Genomic DNA, 22,031 nt, shown 5'->3' with positions numbered 1-22,031 from the left:
AACAGAGTTTTGTAATTATATGCTGCAAGTTGGATAACAAAAGTGCAAAACACTCATTGCTAATTAAATGTTCGTACTTCTTGACCAAGTTGGCCACACAGACCTCACAAGCCTTTCACTAATATTTCTGTAGGCACTGTGTACCCAGAAATGTGCATAGGTCTGGCTTTGCAGTGGAGGACTGAGAAACTTTATGGTTTGGGCAAGATCAAATTACTGTAGCATTTGGGGGGAGGGATATATACTCTATATTTAGATGGCCTCACATGCACATATGAAAAAGCACACTGTTTATGTACAACATCATGAACAGTATTAGTCATAAAAAATCAATTGGTAGAAATCTAAGATTAAAGAATGCAGATTCCACCCATAACTCAAACTTTGTGAATCATTAAAATATTGTGTTTGTCTCTATCTAACAGAAACCATTCACAATTGGACAGCTAAAGTATACTGCCCAAGTTCTGACTGAACTGAGTAATCCAAGAGCATGCCAAATATTTTATTTATTGAACATTTATCTTTAAAATTATCAGTCGAAATGCCGGCTAGATTAGCCTTCAAGTCTTGCAGTAGAACATCAACCACATTCTGATCCAATACAGACAATAGGCTCCCACACTCTTCTTTTTGCAAAAACAACTTGTTGTGACAGGCTTTCCCAGCTGGATGAATGGGTCTCTGCCATGGGTGTCTATTTTGTATTGTTTTAGGGGTAAATAAGTGTGTGTATGTGTGTGTTGTTGTTTGCATATCACCTTGAGATACTTGGGTAGAAGGTGATTAATAAAATAAAAAAACCAACAGTAACAACTATTATTATTATTATTATTATTATTACTACTACTACTATTATTTAAACCAGTTGGGAATGCCTACAAATACTATTAGAAAAATAAAGGTTATTTTATATAGTTTGATGCTATGTAGTACTTCATACTGCAGTGGAAGACAGGAGTGCCTGGTGTGCTCTGGTCCATGGGGTCACGAAGAGTCGGACACGACTAAACAACAACAGTACTTCATAATTCAGTAACTGGGCAGTTCTCTAAACCAGAGAGGAAGGAACATTCTGATGACACTTGTGGGCAGCATATTAGAAGGAGTCTTAGCTAATATGTTTTCCATTTTCCTCCCTTAACCAGAGAAGTTCACCAAAGATGCCTTTTATAGAGTCAGTGACTTATGACATCATTATCATATTTGTTTTTGTTTACAAAACCAGAAGCTGGTTCAATCCATTTAGACTCATGGTGCTGCCTAGTTCACATGAGCTTTCGTTTCGGTTTCTTTGTGGAGAAGAAATTGAAGTTAACCTTGGAAATAATACAACAAGTGTGGCGGGGGGAAGGGGGGGAATCAGTTGAGAGCATGAGATGATACACATCTGAACAGTTCTGTGGTTTACACAAGGGGATGGTAGCTTGCACATTCTCTGAGAGGTTCAGCAAATGAAAGCTCCCCAGACCACTTGAAAGGAACAATAAATAAACTCTGTTTTATGAAGTTCTACAGAGTGAACTCTGTTGATGTGTCACAGGTAACAATCTTCCATATGGATCTAAGGTGGCCTGGTGCTGCTGTCTTGTTGTGTAGTTCATTCGCATTCCAGAGCTTTAGCAAGAAGCAAACCAGGAGACAGGCACTCACTCACTCATGGCTCCCAAGGCTTCAGTACTACAATTATGCAGCATTAATCAGATTTGTGAATGTGGAATCAGAAGGCACATTCTTGTTTTCCTTGCAGCTGTGGGCCTCCCTTCTCTCTCTCTAGACAACATTGCCAACTTTAGGCTGCAAAGATTTGAGCTGGAGTGGCATCTTTCCAGAACTAACAGGAACTTGAAATAAAGCCCATAACAAAATCCACATTATTTAGGATCACAGTGGCGGCTTCCCTCACTGCAATGTATAATTCCAGAGTGGGGGGTGGGGGAGATGGTTAAAAACTAGACATGTAGATTGCTGTTGCAACAAAACTGTATATATTAGAGAGCACTTTGGATAAGTGAAGGATGTGTATAAATATAGACCAGAATAAATCCAATATAGTTGACTTCTATGAAAAGTGAATATCCCACTTACTCTGGTTTAATTGCACCTTTGGCCTTCTGTTGTCAGTTTAGAAGAAGCTGTGGTAAATACATTTATTGAGATCTGTTTTAACCTCAGTTCTTCCGTGTGTGTCACTTTAAACACCCATGTAAATTAAGATTCAAATATTTAAAATTGGAATGAGAGGAAGGCGTAAAAGGCGTAGCAATGACTTACACTTACACAGTGGGAATACCCCACCTCCCCCCGATCATCCAGAGCAGATTTGGGGATAGTTACAGGGCACACACAGGGGAAGGAGAGGGAGACAAGTCCCATTGTGGAAGCAGAAGTCATTCTGCTCACAATTACTTAGTTGAATGCCATCCGATGTCACCTGCACTACAAATAAAGAGTTGAATTCAGGCAGAGAAATAAACTGTGGGAGTCAAACACCAAAAAATGCAAAAAGAAAAAAGGAGAGAAGTTCAACTGAAACTTAAATAAATGTAAATAAGTACAGTGACTGTTCACAACCACTCTGTCAAAGACTCCTGCTTACTGGACAGACTTGTCACTTAAATAACTAGATAATTTAGCAACCAACATTGTCCAGTAGTTAAAAAGAGACTGTTAATCAACAACCTGAAATACTTTCCATTCAGCGAGACAGACTATCATAGTAAACAGCCCCTCAGTAGCAAGCCTTTGCACTACGAAAGGAAGCATGGCCGTCTTTTCACCTCCTGTATCCTGTTGGTACACAGAGGATATTGTACCCTCCCCTACAGAAAGGCTTTTATTAACTGTTGGAGGAATTATTTCTAACAGCATTTCCCAGCCAGACTGCAATGATTCAATTCTTAACATTTCTTTCAAGAGAGACATTTTTCAGGCCTCTGGAAGTCAGCCACTAAATGTCTGTAACACCTTAGGCACTGTTTTTCAACACATCTTGTGGATCACTAATTGGGGTTTTCATAATACCACAAAATTGCAAGCATTCCTTTGATATAAGAAAGAATGTGCTTCGCTGTGGGGGTAAATGAAAAAAAAGATATTACCTTTAAAACGCTATTAATTATTTTTTGCATAGCTTGAAAAGCAGAACTGTGTGTGTGTGTGTGTGTGTTTTCAAAGGAAATGAATTAGATCTTCCTCAAATCTTGAACTTCACATGGTTCTGTAGTTAAAATACTACTATATATACAATGCATTAAATAATATTGAAAATACTTCGAAATATCATTTTTGTACAACTCCCAATCTTGCATCCTATGAAAAAGAAAATAGCTCTGTAAATAGGCACGATGTTTCAAAGGAGCTCTTTGCAGTAGAATTTCTCGTGCTTGGTTCAGTTTTGACACACCATTTCCTTTTCTGTTAATCTGAATGTACATTCTGTGACTGACAAATCATATACATATGTATTCATTGAAAATCATTTATAGTTTGCCTTTATACCCTAATATGAGGCACCCAATGTGGCTCACAAAAGACTGAAGAAAATCTTGAAAGCAAATCCGAATAAAATGTCTTTGGAATTAACAAGCCATGTTTGTAGCTAATGACAGAACAATCCAAAAAAGTTCAAGGGAGAAAACTAGAGACAGAAATACAAACACACCCAAATACACCCACCACATACATCAGATGAACATACATCCGCTTAGGAAAAAGTCTGCAGCTTATATGGGGATGTTCCTCTATGGTAATTGCACACGTATGTTGAGTGTATGAAGCAAAGGCAAATTAAAATCTCTTAGGAGAACAAAAAGGCTCAGTAAGAAGGGCTGTTAAGATTAGAAATAAAAGTTTTGTTTGCCAACAAGAATTGCCTCAAGATCTCCATGTGGTAAATGTTGCTACAGTTGATTGAATTGGTGGATTGATTGATTTGTGTACCATGCTTTGTAGTGATTTTGTTAAATCTAATAGTCCATCATGCTGGACACAAATAAAGAATTCCTTCAGTTATCTAAAATGGGCCTATTCTATTTATCTTAAAGAAAGATTTGAGCTTGGAGGTTTTGTTCAGCAATGCATGCATCTGAAATAAACAGTTTTTGACAAGAAGAATAAAAAAGAAAATGACAACTTGATAAGCGATAGGGATCTTGCTGCTAAATGTCTATTTTATCCAGTGTTTCTCTCCCACTTAAAGATGTCTCGGCTTTGAGAGGCCTTAATCATCCTTAGGTAGAAGTTTTGTCTATCAAACACAGTAAGTTTGTGTTCAGCCTTGCCCGTGCTATTAGCTGAGAATGAGCCACCTAAGGACCACCCAGGCTTTAAAACATTTTTTCTTATGGACCAGAGTTAAAATAGGTTGCTACTATGCACTCACTAACCAGTGCTATCTTCCTGTCTGAAATTGTTTCAAGATGGACCCATTTTCTATCACAGACGTAACTTAAGACCGTTCTAAGTGGTTTTTAAAAATAAAATCTAGAGAACAAAAACGTATTTTCAAGTTATGGAAGACTGAAATGTGCTTCTGTTATACCTGTCCTGGCTCCTATCCAGAACATGCAGATAGAGGCCTTTACTTGTAAGTAAAGAAATTCTTTCTTCTTCTTCTTCTTTGGCGATCACTCATAGCCAAGTAAGATTGTCTTCCATAAACACGGTTTTAATAATGAGTCCATAAGTGATTGTGGAGGCCAATTCTGGATCCACATGTCCTTCCGCAGTGGGAACGTTGGTTTCCGGGCGGGAGTTGATCACGGTGTGGATTTGCCAAGCATGCCTTCCTCTTAGCACGTTTCTCCCTTGCGTCCTGAGTTCGAGTGTCTTCAAAGCCCATGACACCTTTGGTAAAGGCTGTTCTCCAATTGGAGCACTCACAGGCAAGCATTTCCCAATTGTTGCTGTTTATACTACATTTTTTTAGATTTGCCTTGAGACAGTCTTTAAACCTCTTTTGTTGACCACCAGCATTACGCTTTCCATTTTAAAGTTCAGAATAGAGTAGTTGCTTTGGAAGATGATCATGAGGCTTACACACAACATGACCAGTCCAACGAAGTTGATGTTGAAGAATCATTGCTTCAAGACTGATGATATTTGCTTCTTTCAATACACTGATATTAGTTTACCTGTCTTCCCAAGTGATGTGTAAAATTTTTTAGAGACACCGTTGATGAAATCTTTCGAGGAGTTGGAGATGACATTTATAAGCAAGCATTTTGGTTTCCCTGCAAATGTCCTGGTCCTCAAACACTCTGCACTTCAATCGGACGTAAGCCACACTCGCATTGCTCAGGCAATGCTGGATTTCGGCATCAATGTTGGCCCTTTTGGAAAGATAACTGCCTAGGTAAGAGAAGTGGCCAGTAGTGGTTCAAGCTCAGTAGCAGACACAGTGCTCAGGAGCTTATGAGCAGGGCAGTAAGTTCAGAATTGGACAGCAGTGACAGAGATGTCCCAATAAGTTTCCCCATCTCTCCCACCAAGCTTTTACAGATGAGACATGGTCACTCTCAATACTTTCTTGCTTTGCAGGAATGTCAAGCTAGCAAGTTTTCACTTTGTTAGGGTAGGTGGGTCTGCTCCTATCTGCAAAGGTGGCACCTGGTTCTAGGTGACAAGATTGACCCTCTTCAGTCACTAGTACCTTCTGTTCAGTTTCTCCCACTGGTTGATGCAAGCCCTCCCCAGCCACTAGCTTCTTAGAAGTTTATAGGGGGGGAAATCAAATATCCTTGTTTTACAATCATGCAGTGTAAGCATATCCAAATAATGACCAGGCTTGTGCCAAACATTCTCATAGGAGCCACTATTTTGGTTTTACCATAGTGTCCTGGATAGAGTGTATTAGCCATGGGAATAGCAGCTACCCCAAAGTAGTGTTTAGAATTCACCATAAGGAGGAAGTAAATGGAAAAAGTTTAGTGGCAGAAATGACAACATAAGCTTTATTTAAAGAATGGACACACACTTATTTCCCTGTGATGATTGATTTCTTGGGAGCTTCCAGATGACATGTTTCATGAGCATCCATCCTGATTTGTTTGCAGAGAGATTAGATGAAGCAAGTATTATCCCACACTTTCCAGTGCAAGTTCCGCACCACTTTTCTTATCACAGAAAGGTCAGCCGTTTTGGCAAACATTTTTGTTTTGCAAAACCTTCAAATTCAACTGTAAATATGCAACCTGAATTTTCTGGGAAATAGTGACAGTCTGGAAACACCCCTTGCCATACTAGTTGCAGTGTCAGCCTGAAATTCTTTCTCCTTACAGTCTATTTTCTAACTGGAAAAAGCAAAGCAACACTTTTTTAAAAAGGGGGCTTCATAGTCAGGTGTGATCAGCATCCATCCGTTCTGCAAGAATCAGGTTCTTTCCACTTATTGATTTCTTTCTTTTCTTTGCCTCTGCTCTTCTCTTTGGCGAGAACCTAACTCACGGAACAGGATCCTTTTAAGCACAAGTTCTTGAAAAGCTTCTTAAGAGGAAAAGGAGGAAGAGTAATTGGAGTGGGGGGTGAACAGAATTATCTTGGCATTCTGTGACAGCTGTAATATAATGTAAATTATTACTAATAGAGAGCAATTATAAAGTGTTCAGCAAGCGCTACCTCATTCCCAATAGATTTTCACACAAAAGAGGAGAGATGTTAAACTTGCAGTATGGCTCTGGAGCAGCTGATTATATCTTATCTTGTGTACGTAAGAACTGAGATGTTTTTAAAAATGGCACAATAACCATGACACACGAAAGAACATGATGTTCCGGGCAGCAGGATTTGCATTTCTCTCCTCTTTTATAACAATCTAGAGGCTGTCACTTTTATAACCTGGCTATGTTATTGCTTATGTGTGACTGCACTCTGATTTTTCAGCTGTACATCCTTCTTATTTGAAAGCCCGTTGCTTGGCGTATGTAATCTTAATCTTTCATTTGCACCGTGCATGCTGTTGCTATTAGTGTTCCGATAAGGATAAATCAAATGCAAATATTGATGCTGTTGCTTGTCATTACTAATGGTTCCACCTTGCGTTACATTCCTTAAGAAATGGTACTTCAGAGCTGTACCAGTGGCTCTCAAAGCTCTTCACTTGCATTAACACACGGTTAACTCCTCAGAGAGATTTCTTTTTTTCAGAGCTGCAATTTTTCACCCTGTAGGCGGACTGAAAGCAGAGATGAGTTTAAATGATAACGCCAAGATTTTTTTTTAGATAATAGTGCAGCCTAAAATATAAGAAAGAGTCTATACAGAATAACATCAGTCCTGTGATACGGAGTACTTATAATTATCCCTTGAAATCACTTTGGTGCAGTTGTGCTGTGGATTCATCTAGTGATCTGGGTACCAAACGAATACAAGACATCTTCCCCTTGGCCTCTTGTAGGTGTGAGGTCTCTGGTGTTGCTATTGAACTTGAGCGGGCACTCCCACACTTACTGCCCTTTGTCCTTGCCATGGAAATTAAAAAGCAAGCTGTGCAGGCAGATCACTAGCTTCATGGCAAATGACCTTCCTTGCTTCAGGCTTAAACTAACCATGATGGCCACAAATGCATGTTTCCCCTGCATGTGCAAAGGGTGCAGGGACCAGATCTCAAAAAAAAAAAAGCGTATGCAAAGAGAGTGGAATTCTCATCTGGTCCATGCTGCCTTCCCTACATACCCTCCCAATGGGAACTTTTGTCCTATAGGGTAGAGCCAAGTTGGTGAAAAGATGTCAGGTGGCAAACAGGCAAGCAGAGGGTGGTGGAGAGAAAAGGAAAATGGGACTTCCTTGCTGGTTTACCCCCTTTTACTCTTAAAACTGAACCCCTTGCCCCTTTATATGACGGGAGCAGACTTGGGTTTAGAAGCAAGGGTTTACTGCCATGACCTGTAGGTTGATTCTTCATTTCCTCTTCCTTAGTTTCCTCTTCCATCTGCTTATATTCTTTAACTACAGCAGTAGCTGCTTAAATAAATTGGTTGGAAGGCAATGCACATTGTCCAGCCAAAATTTCATGAATGATACTCTGTTTACTCTTATATTTATTTTGGCTGTTTTGAGAAGTTCTCTTAGGAAGCAGATAAAATGAAGACATTCTGGACAGGGAATGGCAAAGGGATGCTGTCGCTATGTATTTATGATTAGAAATGACTCAAACATTTACATCCATTTAGCCATTAAAGAATCCAACCAGTAGGCCTTCATTATGTTACTCTCTAAAAGATGGTGCAAATTGACAGTGCTGTATAAATTTAATAATAATATTGAATGCATTAAAGTTTCCTGCAGCTCTTGAATGCTCTTTATACCATAGAATAAGCAACACTTGCTGCATATCAGCCACTACAAAATCCCAGGGAAATGCATTCATTTTAATTTTCTTTAAAATGAAGGTCTATAACTTGAAGGCACTAAAAGAACCTGTGATTTAACATTTCTCAAGTGCTCAATTCCTGGCCCAAACCTGATGCTGGGCAGTTCCAGTATAAAGTGAGATGTAGTGCCATGTAATTTGGTGAGGGATATAATTTCCCCCCACAAGAGCGGGTGGTGGATCTCAGCAGCTTTACTAACCATAAATTTTATTTCTCTAGACAACCCATTCAGTTTTCCTTTTTTTAAACAGGAAGAATGTGGAGATTAAATAAAGGCTTGGAATGCTTAATAACTTCTGTTCTTTCAGCAATGCAACAAAAAATGTACAACAGTGGGTTCATTTTTATAGAATTATATTATATAATACATTTATTGGTATAATACAGGAAATTGTTATTATACCAAAAGTTAAATTTACAAAAACATTTCTGAGTTGGCAAAGTCATTATGCAGGGACTTCCTGGTGGTAAAAAATGCTTCCTGGTGATAAAAAAAAGCATACAAGATTGTAAAAGTGTAGTGTCCTGGTACTGTACAACATTGGTACTAAAAATGTTGTAAAACAGTGACTATTGAAACAGAAGACTATTTCCCACATCAAATTGAAATAATACCCTACTACCACAACTAGGGCCAGCTCTAGGTTTGAGGCCAGGGACAATGTGATCTGATGAGGCACCTCCTCTTTCATGCTAAGGAATATCCTGATTAGGAGGGAATGGGGAATCTGTCGATTTCAGTTATCTCATTTTTCCAAGTGGAAATTCAGTTCTCCACATCTCTGCAGCAATTTTCAGTTTTTCTTTAAAAAAAAAAAGTCCTAGCGAATCCCCACCAGACCCTCCAATATACAATTTTCCAAAAGGAATCCAATTATCATATAGAAATGGGGGAGGCTCTGTGCTGCTTCATACCCCCACCCTCCAGGATGGAGTCTCGAGCCCACACTCCCATATCATCCATTACTCTTCTCAGGATCTGAGAACTGACTGACAGCAAAATCATGGGAAGTTGTGTGCCAACAATATATGACATTATTGCATCATACAATATGGGTGTACCTTCCCACACTTGGCACAAAGTCATCATTTCAAGGATATGATAAGTTAAAGAGCAGGTGAAGTTCTTATGCACATAACATGTAACCTAATTGGATTGGTCCCTTCTACTTTCATCCATATTTAAAACAGCACTGAAATGAAGGGTGGAATATATTTCCCCTTCCTTGTTAGGGGTTGCCAGGGCTTTTTCTCTTCGGGGTGTTCTGGCACCTTTGTACCATTTCGGCAGGGAGGCACATCTCTCAGGGCTGCGTACCAAAGGCTGTGGGTGGCACAGGGCTTTGTGTTGCACAACAGAGGCTGTGGGTAGCATGCGGATTGGTGAAAAAGTGAAGCTTTTTAAGGGGTGAGCTCCTCTAAAAAAGCTCCACAAGTTCTGGCACCTCTTTTTCTAGGGGGGAAAAAGCCTTGGGTGTTGGTATGATAAAATCTAGGATATGCTTACGGAAGACAAATTATCTACTCAGCTAAAATCAATATCTTCAGTACAAAAGACAACATTTTAGAGAAACGGTTCCTCTTCTTAACAAAAGTAGACACTAGAGATTGAAAGTATAAAAGACGAGCTTGACTTTCTTTGATTATTAAGATTATGTGTTTTAAGCTTTAGTTATCTTCTCTCAGTAATAACTAGCTGATATGTCACATATGCTAATTTTTTTAATATATTTTAATAATTTTAGACCTGATGTTTTTCACATGGCTTTTCATTTTACTTGTTTTAAATTCAGTTGTCCATACTATTAAGGGTCACTTCTTAAGAGTAAAATGGTAAAATAATGAGAAATCAAAATAGAAAAAGAGAGGATTCTGCTGCTGTGTTTTTAAAGAACTGTAAGAACTGCTGGTTTAATACAATTTCTCGAAAGATGCTGAATTAATAAAACCAATACGGTGTCACGGTAGACAGGAGTACTGAGACTGGGGAGACTTGTCTCCATTCAGCCATGAATCTCAGTGACATTGCACCAGTTTCTGTCTGCCTCCTCTTCCCTGTCTCTCCAGTTTTGCTCAACAAAATTAAGCCAAGCCTTGGCTTAGTGAAGCCATGTGAGTATCAGTCTGCCAGAAAGAAGCTCACACTGCTTTGCTCCTCTCTTTCTGCTGGCATGCTGAGCTAAGTTTGACTTAGTATGCTGTCCAAAACCATGACTTCTGCTTAAGAGCCAGTGTGGTGTAGTGGTTAAGAGTGGTAGTCTCATAATCTGGGGAACCGGGTTCGCGTCCCTGCTCCTCCACATGCAGCTGCTGACTTTGAGCCAGTCACACTTCTCTGAAGTCTCTCAGCCCCACTCACCTCACAGAGTGTTTGTTGTGGGGGAGGAAGGGAAAGGAGAATGTTAGCCGCTTTGAGACTCCTTCGGGTAGTTGATAAAGCGGGATATCAAATCCAAACTCTTCTTCTTCTTCTTCTTAAGCTTCGTCCTCACTAAGTCCAAGCTGCAACCAAGAAGAAACAAGGCTTAGCTTAGCATGTCATGCAAACCTGATCATTGCTCTCTTCACCTAACCTGTTATCCCTGACCTTTTGTAATATGGAAGAATTCCACATATGCCATTCTGGACTCTATAGAGAAATGACAGGAAAGAAATGTAATGTGGGATGACAGTTGGAGAATTACCATAGCTCAGTGGTAATAGGCCTGGGAATGGCCCTATCTGAAACCCTGGAGAGACACTACCACTTGCCAGTTAGCACAGCAGACCATGTTGAGCTAGATAGACCAGTGGTCTGATTTCAGTATGAGTCAGCTTCCTTTGCTCCTAATTTGCTCTTGTAGCAATCATGGACTGCTCAGCTTCTTTTTAGTGCCCTCATCTACTATTGTCTGCTGCTTGGCTTGTTAAAAACATCACAATAAAAAAGTGTGGAAAGCTTGTGTTGGTGCTGCTGCAGACTCCGACACAGAGTTTCCTGTAGGCTGAACAAATTATTCTAACTCTTCCTGGCATCGTGTGCTATTGCTTTGGCCCAGCTACTGAAGAAGTTAGTTTTGTTTCTTAGGCTCTCAGGGTCTTTCCTGTGCACTGGCCCTTTAAAAACAAGCAATAGAACAGTATCTGTAGAACCAGCTGCCCTTCCCAAACACCTGGTTCGCTTTAGTGATTATATGTGTGACCCCCTAGGATGGCAATTTCAGCTGTCAGTATCAAAGTAAATTTGCACCAATTGGGGAAACGTAATAGAATTCAGTGCTTGCTTGAGAACATTTTTTCCTTGTGGAATTTTCTTCTTTTTGAAGCAGAGACTCCATTGGAAAGCAATTCTCGAAGCCTGGAGTGAAGGTGTGTTGTAATTTCTTTTGGGCACATTATCTGAAAGAAGGGAGACAAATTGAGGACAGCAATTATTTGGTTGGGGTCAGGGGTGTTTGTTAAGGGAGCAGTTGGTCTGCTATGCTGAGGCCCAGCTTTCTAGCCTGTCTGTGTGTGTGTGTGTGTGTGTGTGTGTGTGTGTGTATGTAAAAGCTCTACTTGCAGAGTTGCTGGAGATACTGGCAAGCACAGTGCCACGTGAGACCACAGCTGCTCACTATCTTAATATGCTCAGAAACTAAAATGTGCATCTATTCACACCTTATATTTAAAGCACATGAGCTCCCTAAAGAAATCTGGGAACCATAGTTTGTTGAGGGTTCTAGGAAATATAGCTCTGTAAGGGCTAAACCGTAATTTCCAGTCTTGGGGAAAGTATATTTTATGTATGCAGCAAAAGTTAGTATACACAATTAAATTTAAATTTGTGTCATGGTAGGCCAGTGAGTAGCCAATAATACCACTGGTTTAGGTGTCTTTTTGATCCTAGTGATTTAAAAGGTAAAAGAATGGCATTAATAAACATGCAGGAGCTATTCTGATAAGGCTGGTCTTATTAGTGCTCAGTGAAGTATGGATCTATCAAGTAGCTACATTTGTGGAGTGAGGTAGAGAGAAGCAGTGAAAACAGTGTAGGTACTTGAGAAGTCTAGACAGTGGATTAAGCATTTCTGTCCTAACTTCATCAAGGCCGTTAGAATTGTAGAGTTGGAAGAGATCCCAAGGGTCATCAACCCGCTGCAAACTAAATCATACAAATGTGTTGTATAGGGCGGTATTTAATTCAATAAATAAAATAAAATACATGACAGATGCCCATCCAACCTCTGCTTAAAAACCTCCAAGGAGAGCCCACCACATCTCATGTGAGTCCATTCCACTGTCAAATAGCTCTATCAAAGTTCTTCCTAATGTTTAGTTGGAATCTCCTTTCTTGTAGCTTGAAGCTACTGGTTCGGGTCCTAGCTTCCAGAGCAAGAGAAAACAAGCTTGCTCCATCCTCCATGTGAGGGCCCTTTAGATACTTGAATATAACTACCATATCTCATCTCATTCTCCTCTTTTCCTGGCTAAACATACCCAGCTCCCTCAACAGTTCCTCATAAGGAAGGGGAGTAGATGAATATTTGGAAAGTTAGAAATACTTTTAGTCTTGCTGTGTTTTTTTTTGTTTGTTTTTTTTTTTTTTGCAATATTCAGCCTTTATATGTTCAATCTGAGTTCAGACATGGCTGTGGTAATCCTGATGGATGGGACGAGGGGAGTGTGACCCTGTTCTTGCTTCTGATACCATACTGGACCAGCTCCGTGGAATGGAATGGGGGCAGTGTGCTGCAGTGCAGGGGTGGCCACCTGAAGCAAAACAGGAAGGTGTGTTTCCCCCCTCCCCCCTTGCCAAAGCTTCACCTACTGGGGTCATGCAGCTGCAGGTTCTGGTGAGAACTCACTGGGAGCCACCATTGTGCTGTCGGTGGGCTGTCCCACAGGATTCTGCCACCCAAGGAACCTGTTTCAATTCACCTCATGGGCAGCCCTATTACAGTATTTCCAGTCCAGAGAAAAGCATTGGGAGGGTGCTTTTCAGTCCCCTAGCAGTTATATTGTGGGGTACCCTAGTAGTTATATTGTGGGGTACCTTTATCCTCAGTGCTATTTAATGCCTATATGAAGCCACTGGGAGCAGTCATAAGGAGTGTGGGAACAAGGTGCCATCAGTACACTGATAACACTTGGCTCTATTTCTCCATGACATCTGAATCAGGAGAGGTTACACAGGTGCCTGGTGGAAAAGGATGAGAGAAAATAAGCTGAGACTGAACCCTAGTATGATGGAGTTACTGTGGGGGAGTGGTTTTTGGGTATGAGAAATTAGATGGGTGGGGCTTCCATTCCCCTTGAAGGAGCAGGTACGTGCTCTGGAGGTGCTTCTGGGTCCAGCTTTGTCACTGAAGGCCCATATAACCCCAGTGGCTAGAAGTGTCTTTTACCAGCAGCACCTGGTACAACAGCTTTGATCATTCCTGGAGGGAGAAAACTTGACCATAGTACTTCAGGCACTGTTGAGTTCAAGACTGAACTGTTGCAATGCAGCCTATGCAGGGTTTCTCTTGCACATGACCTGAAAACTGTAGTTAGTGCAGAATACTGCAGCACAGTTCCTAACAGGAGTGAGACCCTGTTGGCATATATCACCTCTGCTTACATAACTTCACTGGTTGCCAAGCCTGATGTTTTGATAGTCTAGAGTTTCCAGCTGGTTGGATTTAAACAAATTCAGGCAGCCTGTATTAACGCACCTTTTAAAATATAGATGTGTAGTAAAATGATTTTGAAAAAGACTTAGATCAACTTCAGATTGAACAATGAAGTTCCAGGAAATCTTTGTGAACAAAATTAACAAGTATTTGTGTCTGTCTGTAGTAGGAATATGAACTGTAATATGTAGAATATAGCAAGAAATGTGTGTGAGTGTAGGCAATAGAGCACACGCATACAAGCACTATTGTGTGTTGGTTGTGCCAGAGAAGCATTATCCATTGGGCTTTACCATCACTACTCCCTTCACTTGGAATTAACTGCTGACAGCAAAGTTGAATAATTTTCATTCGGAGGGTTTTGTGTGGAACGTTTTCCACTAAAAATGCATGCATTGTTCGCGCGCGCGCGCACACACACACACACACGGAGTTCCCTAACTTTCACAAATTGCACCTGTTGATGCTCCAGTGAATGAAACAAAAATAAAAGAAGACTCGGAAATTACTTGCCTGATTAAAAAGGAAAGAAGCTGGGCCTCTGAACATGTTCTGGCATGTTGTGACATGTCTGCTCTGCATTTCTGCAAATCATTTTTTTTAAGCTTGATTCCAGCTACCTGCTGATCAGATCAGCTGCTTGATTAAGAGCAAGTTAGTGCAGAGCATGCGTCTGAAGAAGCCGGAGCTCAACTTAAAGAGAAGCTTCTTCCTTATGAAGGAAGGGTGGGGAACCAGTGCCCTCTGCAAATGTTGTTGGGCTCCCACTCCCATCAGCCCCATCACAACAGTCTGGGATTATGGAAGTAATGTCTAGTGGGCCACAGGTTCCCGATCCCTGCCCTGGAGGGAAATGGCAGCCAAGTACAGCCTTGTGAAATGAGCAGCTCAATATTATTTGTAGTCCACCATCTATGTACTGCAGCTTCCTAGATTTAATAAGAACCTGGCCAAGCTGATGTTCTATCAAGAATTTTGCAGGCAGAAAGTAAATGGCTGGCATTTTGTGAATGTTCTAGGGTTCTACGTTTGGTAGGCCTACTCTAGTGCTGGTTGTGCATTTATCTGTTAGGTTTCTAGCCCATCCTTCTTTCAATGGACTCAGGGTAACATGAGATGGTGTTCACCGTTCATGGAAGTGTGGTGCACTCAGACTACCAAATAAGCTGTTTGCACCAAATTTTCAGGGATTCACTGGTATCCATCAGCCCTCTATGTGACATCTGACGTAGCATGCCTGAGCCAGATACCTGACAAAGCTCCCACTTGCCATACTAAGAATCGCTTTTACAGAACTAAGATTCCAATCGATGCCCTCGGCGGTGTTGGATGGATGGTACAGCAAAGTACATTACGAAGAGAGACTCTGTGTGGACAACCCTGTTCCATTATTTATTGCAGTGCCCGTTATATATAGACCCAAAAGACCGATTTATAAAATCCCTATTTACGAATGGAACACATTTTAATAGGGTGGAAAGGGTGAAATGGCTGCTGAGTGACACTGATGACTTTGTTACTTATAAAGTAGCACTCTATGCACTGGGACGCGGGTGGCGCTGTGGGTTAAAGCCTCAGCGCCTAGGGCTTGCCGATCAAGAGGTCGGCGGTTCGAATCCCCGCGGCGGGGTGAGCTCCCGTTGTTCGGTCCCAGCGCCTGCCAACCTAGCAGTTCGAAGTACTCTCGGGTGCAAGTAGATAAATAGGGACCGCTTACTAGCGGGAAGGTAAATGGCGTTTCCGTGTGCGGCTCTGGCTCGCCAGAGCAGCAATGTCACGCTGGCCACGTGACCCGGAAGTGTCTTCGGACAGCGCTGGCCCTCGGCCTCTTTGAGTGAGATGGGCGCACAACCCTAGAGTCTGTCAAGACTGGCCCGTACGGACAGGGGTACCTTTACCTTTACCTTATGCACTGGCAGCTAAGAAGATCAGGAGGAAAGAACTAGATAAAATGGTGGTCAACTACAAAGGGGATTCGGATACTTAATTTGGCACATCTTACCTGAGAATCTTCTGCTATTCTATTCTATTTAATGCAACAAATAATTTTAGTAGCTGTGACCATGGTTTTATTGTATTTGTGGTGCCCAATGATTTTTATGGTGGTTGTTGTTGTTGTTGTTGTTGTTGTTGTTCTCCTTCTGAATGATGCCATGGCCTATGGCTAGTGCAATAAAAAGTTTAATTGAAAATTGAATTGAATTTTTGATACATGGCAAAAAGCAGGAGGATCATGAACCTTTCTTGCTATATTCTTTCTACTCTTGGGACCAAATGATTGAAATTTCTCAGCATTCTGCCATGTGACCACTTTGGTGGGCTGCTGCAGGGAGGAAGGGGGAGGAAAGTCAACTTCATAGCCTTTTTATTTTATAAATGTGTATTTATAAAACTTATACCTTAAGGCACATTATACCAAGGCACTTATACCAAGGCACATTCACTTCAAGGCACTACTTGGCTTGCAGCATGTTCTCTCTCTTTCTCCTGATCAAGGAGGGATTATATAAATAAGATAAATAAAAAATTCAAAAAATTTTGACCCCCTGTATTCACATTGATTTATGGCAGGGTAAATGAATGAATGAATAAGTAAGCCTTTCTTATTTACCTCCTTCTAAGATGCAAAAGTTGCATTTCAGAGAAGCCTGTACACTATCACACCGAGCTACAAAATGAGTTTATGTGCCTGGGAGGAAAGAGCTCTGTGCAGTTTACACATGCTAAAATATATACAATGAGAAACCATATATTTCTACAATTTCATTCAATATTACACAGTCATATGCCTTTGTTCCCAAAGACTCAAGGTTGTGATTTGGGAGAACTAGTATGGGAGCCACTATTGGTATATTACTTCAAGATCTGTAAAATGTTTTCATCTAGAAGTTTTAGATTATCCATCTGTTTTGCATGAACATCCAAACTCCCCCTCTTCTCTCTATATAAAGATTTGCTGCCTAGAAAGAAACAAAATACAGAGGCACGATTATAGGACTTTCCTGCCAAAATAAATATCCTCACTGATTTTTCAGCTTTAACCTATATCTTAGGAAACATTGACAGTGAGGGCAGCAGAAGGGAGGGGGGCATTTTCCTTTGTATGAATAGGATGAGGATATTACAATTTAGGGGCCACTTTCTTTGTGATGTTTTTGGCCAAAGTTGGCCAAAAGGCTTGTCCCCCTGGGATTACTCTGTTTGGAAATTCAGAAAGGTTTGGGGAAGGGGAAAACTGAGCCTGCATCACACAACCCAGTTCCTGAAACGTCCTGCTCTTTATGTTTTCAAATATGACTTGAAGAAGAGTTTGGGGAATTGAAGGGCACAGCTAGGACCCTTCTAAATGAATTCTTAAAAACAATTATTTGGTTAATACATATATTTGTAATTTAAAGGCCTGGACTACAACCTTCGGAGAGATTTTTTCAGGGGGCAGAGGAGGTGTGGGAAACTTTTCTTCTGTGAATTTCCTTCCGTCCACATCTTAGGATCCAAGCAAAGTATGTGAAATACAGAATCCTAAACATACGTATTACTATTATTTAGCCTTCATGGTCACAGAGAAAAACTTTTGAGAACTATACAGGAAGTTGTGCTATCTGCCTACAGCTATTCACTAGTAAGAACATTTTAGCAGATGAAATGTACAGTTTATCATTTATTAAATTGAAATAAAATTGCACATTTAAAGAAACCTCTCTATAGGTGTGTTTTGGGGAACTGTGATACAACTTGGCATATTAATAAATGAAAACTTCCACACAATACTAAGAAGAGCCTGTTCATTGCTTACATTTTAATTCCTTGTCACTAGAAGCAAAATGGCTTTGAAAAGTCAGCAGTCTTGGCCCCACTAATTAAAATGCATACATTGACTAAAATTTGCAGCTGTATAACAAGCAAGGTTTTAATTGATGAATCTAATGATTAAATCGCTGAAAGCTTGCAAACCTTTTAGAAAACAATGGGTGATTTGTGCCGGACTCTTGGTGATCACAAAAACTCCTATACAAAGTTATTTCTGTACCTTGCATAACTTCCCCTCTATAAATCCTACTGCTAGCTCTCATGCTGCTACTGGTTTTTCTGAAGACATGCTTGTCTTCCTTTCCCCATTGCCCAAATGTTCATATTCCTGCCAGAAATCCAAGACTTGCAACCTAAATATTCAAATTTTGCCAATTTGAGCATGTCATTTGAGTTTTCCCAAAACAAAACCAGAAATGCCTGTGATACAAAAAAGGGTGTCCAATCTAGAATATTGGAGGAGATGTTCAAGAGCACAGCACAAGCCTTTTAAAACAAAGGACATCCCCCAAAGCAGGTGGCATTTATCAGAATAAAGACAATCAAAGACAGCCTGGCTAAATTTCCAGCAGGATCGGTTTCAATGGTTATTGTAACACATCTGGCAGGAGAAGCTGCCCCTGAGCCAGATGTTACAGCAGCTACTTGGCATTGGGATGCATTAGTTGGCATCTCATGCAAAGAAGGGTGGGGTGGGGAGGAATGAGGCAAAAAATGCTAGGGAAATAAACCTCCATGCATCTGGATTTAGCTATAGAGCTGTATACACCACAGTCTTGGGAAGTAGAAGACTCTTTTATTCTACACTAGTTGGATGGGAGCTGCTTACAGTTAAAAGTGAAGAAAGCCCATGAACTGCATTGGAAAGAGAATCCCAACCAGTGCTTTTGGGGGGGGGGGTGTACTCAAGGGTACATATTACTGGCACCATTTTTTCTATAAGAAAAGCACTGATCCCAGCTGAAGCTCATGTGTAATTTTAGCCAGGCTGTGCTTTAAAATAATTGAAAAACGAAGGTCCAATTGTATCTTCAATAGAATTCACAAATTACTATGTACATATTACATCAATTGCACAATCATAAAACAAAATGCATGCAGTGTGACTCATTAAATCCATGAGCACAGACAAAGGACATGCATTTGCTGAGAGCTATAAATGATCTGCAAGTCCGTTCTTAATTGGAAATTTGTTCATCATTTGCAAGAAATGGTCACAGATATTTCAGGCAATTGGAAAGGGCACAGTTGTTTAAAATTGTGAAAGTTAATGGTTTGATTCTGCTTTATTGTGTTTGCAAATAAATTATTACAGCAGCACACACTAATTACCGAGTGGTGCCTACCACAACACTGAAGCGTTTAAAGAAACAATGAGCTGGGCTTTGCAAACAACTTATTGAAAATTAGGCTAGTCTACATATGCAGCCAAATAATGAAGTGGTAAATTGGGGCTGTATCACTCCAGATTGTTGAAGGGAATGCCTTTTTAATAAGAGCAACTCCTTGCAAGCAAAAGCACATAAAGGATCGGATTTTTGAAAGCTACCGTGTATGCAAATAAATTTCCCACCACCACCACAACAGAAAACTAACAGAGCACAAAGAGATATGAGCAATAACCTTTTCTGCCTGGTGTGCTAGATTGTGTTGTTGTTAAGAACATAAGAAGAGCTTGCTGGATCAGGCCAATGGCCTATTTGGGCCAGCATCCTTTTCTCACAGTGGCTGACCAGATGAATGGGGGAAACCAGCAAGCGGGACTTGAGCACAAGAGCCTTCTCCCCTCCTGCACTTTCCAGCAACTGGCATTCAGAAGCATTGCTGCCTCCAACTGTGGAGACAGAACATAGCTCTCACGGCTAGTAGCCATCAATAGCCCTCTCCTCCGTGAATTGGTCCAATCCTCTTTTAAAGCCATCCGGGTTGGTGCTATCGCTGCCACCTATGCAAATGAGTTTCATAGTATAGCTGGGCTCTGCAGGAAGAAGTCCTTTCTTTTATCTGTCTTGAATCTTCCAACATTCAGCTTCATTGGAAATCTAAGAGTTGCTGTTTCTACTTCTAGGACTTAGTAAGCTGAAAACAATTGGCATCCTCCAATTGATGGCAAGTCATGAATCCGAGACATGTCCTAGATGGGGGAGTTTCCTGTGCATAGTGTTTACTACAGACCTCTGAACACAAGTAGGAGCAAAGGGAGGGGGAGTTGCTAGGAAATTGGTGGAAGGTCAGATCCAGAATCCTGGGACCCTACAGCTTCTTTTCCGCCAAAATAAAATTGGCAGTGGTGAGCATGCTTTAATGAAAAAGGTTAATTCCCAGTTCAGTTCTCTGCATCAATATGTACATGTGAACGCTGCTCCTCTGGTGAAAGGAATTTTACAAAGGCAACCGAACACTCATCAACTAGTATTTACATAATTAATAAAACACATTATTGTAATGAAACTTGTTAGAAATATTAATGAAGGCCCTGGCTATCAGGTTGCCATAGTAACACAATGCATTATATGTTGCTAAGTGAGTTTAGTTATATCAGACTTCATGAGCTGTGGACTTTATAAACAACAACAACACCCTGTATAGGGTAATTGAATTTCTTCCAACTCAGAAGCTAAATTCCATATATTATCTGGCATTTTTCATTTTTTTTATTCTGCTAATTATTGGTTCAGGGAATAAGCTGTAGAATGTGATAACCCTTGTGGCCTACAACGTGGTAAAATGCAGCAATGGCATTCAAGGAGTTGAGTTATGCTCGTTAGCTTTTGAATCTGCACAGCAATGCAATTGATCTTGATACCTGCAAGGTTTGTTTTCCAAAAACTGTTTTTCAAAAACTAAAGTGAATTGTTTTTTCAACTGCAATATACCCAACAGGATGCTGCACTAGATGGGCATTTGGACTGATCTGGTAGGGCTCTTATGTTCTTAATGTGCTCTTGAAGTTATGCTAAGATTGCCTCCCTTTCAGTGCCTGAATTATAGGGCACTGCACGGGAGGAAGCCTGGACTTTTACCTTTCAGGAGGTTTTAGAAGGCTAAATGGGCCTGTCTGGGGTTGGGTTTGTGAATCTCATTAAAAACATGGGGGGGGGGGACAGGTTGCTGTTGCACAAATATCATGCTAGATCACGTCAGTTGTTCCTTACAGCATAATCCTAGCCATGTCTGCTCCGAATTAAGCCCTGTTGAATTTAATGGGGCTTAGTCTCAGGTAAGTGGGGTTATGATTGCAACCTTAGTTCTCAGTGTTTCTTTGCACACTCACAGACTTTTAGAGGATAACCATTTCAGTCTGTTTTCTGTAACAAGTGTGGTATTGCGCACCCATGAATTGCAGATGTCTGGAGCAGCCCCATGCTCCTCAGCATTGCATATATGTCGACTATCCAGCTCAATATGTTTTTTGGTCTACAGCCCTGCTCTTAACTGATGCTGGTACCAGCCATGTCCCAGTCTTGTCTTGCTTTCTTCTCTACATCCCACATTGACCTTGATGCTTTAGCTATAGCCAGCTGCTTGTTTTTGGTCACTTAAACTGATGTTCCATTAACAGTAAGCTGTCATCAGAGCACCCACACTTGCTGACAGTTACATAATAAACCATATTAAAAACAAAAAGTGTTACCTAGCACAGACTTTCATTGAACACAGACAAAGTAAGAAGCCAAGTGGGCAACAGATTAATCTAAGGAACGTCTCCTTTGGGAGAACCAGCAGCTGCCCCAGCCATTGGCAATGACAGACAAGTAGCTGTTTGTAACACTGAACATTCCTGAGTGATATCTTTTGACTTCAGCTTCAACAAGCAGAAAAGAGACAGCCTTTTTTCCATTTCTCTTTGCTATGATTATTTTTCTTCGTGGTGCAAAGAGGCTGGAGCAACTCTAGCTTTTCAAGATTATAGTTTTCTGTTTCTTTTCTACAGAATCTTTTCTTTTTAAGAGAAGATGAAGTTAAAAGAAAAATGTAACACCCATTCTGCTTTGGTTTTGAAGAAATTAGACAGGAAGGTGGAATGCATGCAAGAAAGCCTAAAATGCATGTGCCGATTCCTGCAATTAATGATGCTACTATCAAACCTCCAAAATCTTAAGGGCAGAGCATACGTTACAGTTGCCATGGAGTTGCTATTGGAAATGTCTCCTATGGTAAACAATCCTTACCTGGCCTGTAACTTTTGCAAGTACTCAGCATGTGATTTACACTC

General features: G+C 40.6%; 1 protein-coding gene across 5 annotated transcripts in view; it reads left to right on the top strand.

The window, feature by feature from the left end:
- PDE7B (phosphodiesterase 7B) overlaps positions 1–22,031 on the top strand; it is a 162,583-nt gene that overhangs the window by 103,213 nt on the left and 37,339 nt on the right. The gene's annotated exons all lie outside the window — the stretch shown is intronic.

Source organism: Podarcis tiliguerta (assembly GCF_965153285.1).
Source record: "Podarcis tiliguerta genome assembly, chromosome: 3".
Lineage (NCBI taxonomy): Eukaryota > Metazoa > Chordata > Lepidosauria > Squamata > Lacertidae > Podarcis > Podarcis tiliguerta.
The sequence above is the reverse complement of the archived record's forward strand: the minus strand, read 5'-3'. Positions and strand labels throughout refer to the sequence as shown.